This window comes from Amphimedon queenslandica, unplaced genomic scaffold, assembly GCF_000090795.2.
Source record: "Amphimedon queenslandica unplaced genomic scaffold, v1.1 AMPQUscaffold_13073, whole genome shotgun sequence".
NCBI classification, from domain to species: domain Eukaryota; kingdom Metazoa; phylum Porifera; class Demospongiae; order Haplosclerida; family Niphatidae; genus Amphimedon; species Amphimedon queenslandica.
In genome coordinates, this window is record NW_003546691.1 from 63,127 (window position 1) to 69,891 (window position 6,765).

The following is a 6,765-nucleotide window of genomic DNA, read 5'->3' on the forward strand; positions in this document are numbered from 1 at the left end:
TCAGTACATAATGTAGAAACACTATATGATTGTGGCGCATTATTCACTTTTCATAAATATTGTGCTAGATCAGCTGAATCTAATTCAGCACAACTTAATGTTAGGAGAAGTGTTGGTGAGCCATACTTAGCAATCATTGCTTTGACTTCACCTTTCTCACGAAACCAATATTGATTTGTGCGCCGTATTGGAGCCAACATTGTACTTAAATTGCCCTCAAATTCTTCATCTAACACATTTATTTTTTTAATATTTCAGCAACAGTTTGACCAACGTTGCCCCTTTTTAATAAATTATATATGCCAGTTTTTAAGGCCTTGTTAATTTTCAATCCATAATAGTGCAAACAATATGAATGATTTCTACGAAATCGGGATTTTTTGTTTAACAGTCATGATTCTATGCATTCACTAAATGATAAATTTTGTGCTGGATAGTTTTGTCTGGGATGATGCTCTCCATATTGACCAGTTGGAAATAAAGTAGGAAAGTATAACAAATCAAGATGCTCTTGCCTATTGGCAATAGGTGCTTCTTTTACGTTCATTAATTTACATTGACTAATATCAGAACCTGTTGCAATTTTACTGTCAAGATTTCTAATCGTATATGCCGAAAGGCCTTCTAAATCTTGATCATTTGCTATTTCAAGCATTTTACAAGTAGTATTGCTCACTACTTGTATAACATTTTTAGACGATTTGTCAATTGAATCATCATCTACGTTTCCATAAAGCCAATTTATTTCTTTAAATTTTCTTAGTGCTGCTTTTATTTTATTTACATCAACTAAACTATGCCAGAAATTATTTGATGTGGTAGGCTGTCCATTAATAATAATATAAAGTTCTGGATTAGGCAAATAATTAGAATCTATACCAACCTCATTTAAAGTTTCCATGGCTTTTTCTAATGGAAGGGGTTAATAAAACATTGCACCTTTTAGAGCCTTCAAGGAATTTTATGTAGGCACTTCTAAGGTGTGTGTCCCAGCCTAACAATTGTCTGAAAACACTTGGCCCTCTGTATTAACTGGCAAGTTAAAGGATCCAAATTTTCCAATTCTTTGAGTAGTGGCTCATACTTTAACCCATTGAGCACACTACGTGCTGGAACTTCATTTTTCTTTATAATAGATTTACAATGATTACAAATATACAAAACTTTATTTAATGCTGTAGGATCATTCTCTCTAATGTAATCTAATAGGATACTCCAAACTTTGCTATCTAAATTTTTAGCTTCAGTGACAGACTTCCTTCTTAAAAGCCTCTCACAGCTACAACAAGCATTAACAGCCTGATCAGACAAAGCTTTCTTAAATTCATCAATAGCATCTGAATATTGAAAATAAAGGAGAGTATCTAAGTTTGCTATTCTAAATGGGTCATCTTCACCATCATTAATAGCATAATCAACATTATCAAATTCAGTCTCATCGGCTTCATTAATTTTTAAATTGATCAATTGTGCTACATTGCCATCAGCAAGGGAAGAATCAATAATATCTATTGTTAACTGGGCATTTCTAGCAACATAAGTGTTTCAAAAGGCATCTTAACAAAGGGTAATGAACAGATCCATTGCGTAAAATATGCAGCATGCTTTTACATTCAGTATCTTTATTACTACACATAATAGGATGGCCCATCCTTGCACAAGCAAGTTCTGAATACTTAAAATATTTTGAGCATTATTTTCATCTTTTTTAACAATTATCGTTACATTTGCATTATCACAAGAATCATGTTCATGCACTTGATCTATTTGTTTGACATGCAGGGATCTTGACGTATAATGATTATTGGACAATTATCACATGCATCTAAATGCTTCCTCAATTCTTTAATAGGTTCATCAAAATATCGTAGAACTAACATCACTCTCTAATAAAGGCTTGCACCTGTGTGTACACTGCCATTTGAGGGTAGGTTTTCTCATATTAGTATACATTCTATTATTATCAAAATTGTGATCTTCAAAGTCACTATCATCATTACATTCTTCTGCTCTGTCAATACATGATACATCAACAATCCCTGCTACATAACAAATGCCATTTGTATCAACAGGGATTGCAATTGGTCTATCTAATTGGCTATCAGAGTAATCATTAGGATACAAATATGCTGATTCATAAAAATAAGGCTCACTATTTTTTTGCTCACCAAAGTCACTAAAGCTATTCAACTTCAATTTCCTAATGCTATTTGCTGCACGTATCAATACGCCTACTTTGTGGGATCAGTTTTTCAAAACTGATTCTAACAATATACTTGATGCAGCATTACATTTACTGTCATATGATGTGTTCTCAAAATCTATGCCTTTCATACTTGATGGCAATAAATCAACAATTTCGGGGCTGTAATATAATGCTTCTTTAATTTTTATATAATAATATTCCTTTGCTTCACTATTTGGTACAGGTAATGAGTATATTGAGCGTAATCTATACAATAAGTGACTATAATTTCGTTCGTAATAATCTGTATTTAGACGCCTTTTATTTTCCTTGATTAGTGCCACCTTTAACTTATCCATTTCATTATCAGAAAATTTATATCTCAGAAATTTATCTTTTGTAGCACGTAATATTGCGTCTATTCACGTAATACCGTTTTAAGGAGTTTTGATTTTAAAGGCCCAGATTTTTATGATAGCTTTCCTTTGATTTACTTTTTTGGGGGTTCGTATTGTTTTCATGATTCCTAGAAGCTTCTTTACTTGGTTGTGGATTCTTATGATACTGGTCTCTAGACGCTTCATTCTTTGGTTGTGGATTTTTATGATACTGATCTCTAGAGGCCACTTTCTTTGGTTGTGGATTCTTATGATACTGATGTCTAGAGGCTTCTTTTTTTGGTTGTGGATTTTTTTTGATAATGATTTCTAGAGGCTTCTTTTTTTGGTCTGGATTACTGCTATAATTTGTTTTAGAATAGCAAGTTGATTTTAAAATTTTGCTGTCCTTGTTCTTACTATACCAATTTTTACATTTTTGTAAAATGTAACCTGGGTTGAATGCATGAAATTTTTTTGAATACCCAAGCTTATATTTTTTACTTATCTTATAGGCAACTCTAGCTTTGCCTTTGACAGCCTTACAATGTCTTATGTAGTAAGCTCTAGCATAGGACCTGTTTTTAGATACAAAAGTTTCCATTTCCTTTTTATTATCATATATCTTGGAGAATTTTTTTGGATTTAGCGCCAGTTAAGTCACTTTTCCTTTTCCTACTTCCTATTTTTACAACTAACAGCACCGTAACTACACTTAACATTAACACAACAAATAAATACCGTAATACCAAGTACATATATGCAGGAGGTACAAGTAAACTACTGCTTATCATTTTAAAAATAACTGTACAGACTTATATCAATATATCCCATATCAGAAGTATAATGAAATACACTGAACTCGAGTGATCTGGCTAAGGTTCAGGTGTTCAAAATTATCAAAACTGAGTAGATGTAAATTATCTTGCGCTCTGACGGCTCTGAAAGATTATATTTCGCCCTATGATAAAAGAAGCCTAATTCGTTAGAGTTATTTTAAAATAATTTACCTATTAGCTCATAAAAGAACTGTTCATCACTTAGTCTGCGCACTGCTGAACAAACAAGTGTGCAGAGAAAGAGAAGAATAGAGCGAATATTCACCCAGTGCAGTCAGTCAGTCACTATAGCAACTCTGAACATGCGCATTATGTTTCAAAATGGCGACTAATTTTAAGGGGCAGTGATATCACGCCCAAATAACTAGTTTATAATCTAATATGAATTAAAACATGGAAAGCACCTTTGTAGTCCTTGACTCATGCTCCAAGGAATGATGTAAAAATCAACTTGAGCTGTTTTCTAGTTTAAAAGACTATCCGGTGCATAGAAGAAGATGAAAGAAGAAGAAAAAGTCTGAAGAATTTTGCAGAAATTTGAATTTGGGCCTATTATACAGAAATCCTTCCGCTACATTACAGTCCACTTTAAAGGTACCAGGAGAATCGCTCAGTGAAGGAGAGCTCATCTAAGCCATTTATAAAGCTGTACAAGGTAAGATAGAAGAGTTATAATCATTTAAAAATTATAAATTTGGTCGCCATCTTGAAAAACAACCTCAACCCTACATATAGGCTACCGCCTATATAATACACTCGATGTTCGCACTACAAGTAACACACACTACTCTGTCAAATAACCGATTGTTTAACTTAGGGTAATACATATAAGTGTATGCATACATTCTGATGTCAAGTAACACAATTAGGTAAAATACTCATGTTAATGTCTGCTACTGCTCCCAATTTGACCTAGTAAGTACATGTAAAAACAATACGTTAGAGGCAGGCAGAGTGGTGAAATTTGGGCCCGTAAAAACGTTTCAAGCCACCACTTCCGGTTCTTAATGCCGGACTGCCTCACCTCTTCCCTACTGCCTACTGCTATTGCATGCTGCTACATGAACCTAACGTGGTCTCATGGCTCTGGTGGTGGGGGTCTGCCCGGTAGTACTTTGGGTCTGGTGTGTTGGTTTGGGAGAAGGGAAGAGCTAGATACTAGGGTTGCAAACCTCTACTGTCATTGTGACCCACTCTCTGCTTTAAGAGAGATCTGGTTGCAGGGTTGGAACAACTGTTGGGTGCAGTGTCATTCAGTTGTACTGGCTCTAAACCATCCTAGCGCCTATTCCAACTAGCCAGGCTAGGGAATGCCCAGAGAGGTCATTTCCCTTGGAATGTGAGTCCCACAGAGTGTACAAGTACATACATACTCTAGTTATAACAATCATCTACTAGTGGGTTACCTATATACATACAGTGGTTAGAATGGTTTCAATATTAATATAGTGTATAGCACTACAGTATTCCAAATCATGAGCTGGCTAGATCAATGATAGTATGGGAAGGGAAGCGAGTGAAATATTTAGCAAAACACAAATTTCTGAAGCACCGGCAAACAAGCCTTTCCTTTACAAGAGTGATTTGTTTTTATCTCTCTAGCACTTGGGAGGGCCAAGAGCCCGCTTAACGTATAAAAAAGTCTGAGTCCCTTTCACTCATCCATGAAGCTGGCTGTCATGATGGGGTCTAACTACCTTATGTGACAGTATAATCATGGATTTCCCTAATTTCCTACACCAATTGGCTGGCTGAGCCCAGCAGCTTATTCAATCCGATTAATTACGAAAAAGTCACTCATAGTGTCAGTATTTCGTAGGTATACAAACAACACCCTCTAAACAAATGTACATGCATATCATATCAATCTCCTTAAAATCACACATACATGTACTGGACATATAACTACATTTTTGCATAAAAGTATACATGTAGTTTTGTATAAAAATATATACATGTACTAGTAATAGGAGAAATATGCATTACAAACGAACACAAAGAAATCAAAGAGCTCGAAGTTAACATAGCTCGCTACAAGAACATTCTGAAGTATTGAAGTTTCTTGAAAAAACACTACCTCAAGAAGCTCAAAAAAAAACAATCAACCTTTACAAGTTGCATGCAACAAAGCCTTTCTACAAAAGTATGAGAAAATGTTTCTAGAATACGTGGAAGATAGTCATGGAATATACGACTACACTAGAAATAAAGAGAGCAAGGCTTCAGTCAACTCTAAAAGAGAATGTTCATCATCAACATTTGCGCATGGAAGGAAGAAGGGATATGCAACAAAACAAAAAGGCTCACCACACTACAGACAACAGTAACTCAACAGAAGCACCAGAAGAACCCTTGACAGTACTTCCCCAAAAAAATGTACAATCACACGCAAATCGCTTACCAAAAAAAAGCTACTTTAGAGCAATTGTTACGAAGAGGCCACAGGAAACAGACATCACCTAGCATCACTCAGTGAAGGCAACACACAAAACTCTACAGTGCACAATTTTAGTAACCTGTTATTAACGCAAAGTCATATTAATCTCTTAAGTAAAGGATTATACTTCTCCTCACAACTCACATTTAAAACCCAAGATCTTATACACATCCTAAATCAATTTGACTCATTTCACTCTTCTCTTAGAAATATTCACACAACACCAATCAGTTCCCAAGTTACAATACCCCATAATGAAGCACAAAATTTAATTTTTATACAGATGCATGAAAGTCCTCTCCAACAATGACTCTGGCACATCTTGACTACAGAATCACTGACAGCATTACCCTAGAGAATTTAATCAAAGACACCAAGGTCAACATTGACAGCCATCTTGATTCTGAAACACGAAAAGGTAAAGCAAAAATAGAAAATTATCTAACCAAAAAAGATCTCCCAGCTCTCAAAGAGCTAACAGATCCAATAGTCACCATCAAACTGGCAGACGTAAACTTGGGTATAACAATTACAAACTCCAAGGATTATTTTGAGCTATGCCTAATACATCTCTCTTCCAGAAGATATACAAAGTCAGATACTTCCCTAGTAAACAAAATAATAGAAGTCCTTACTATATAGGCGGTAGCCTATATGTAGGGTTGAGGTTGATTTTTCCAAATGGCGACCAAATTTTTAATTTTCAAATGATCAAAACTCTTTTATCTTACTTTGTACGGCCTCATAAATGGCTTAGATGAGTTCTACACTGAGCGATTTTCCTGGTACCTGTAAAGTGTACCGCAATGTAGTGGGAGTAATTCTGGATAATAGGCCCAAATTCAAATTTTTGCAAAAATTCTTCAGACTTTTTCTTCTTTCATCTTTCTTCTATCAACACGGAAATCTTTTGAACTAGAGAAAAGC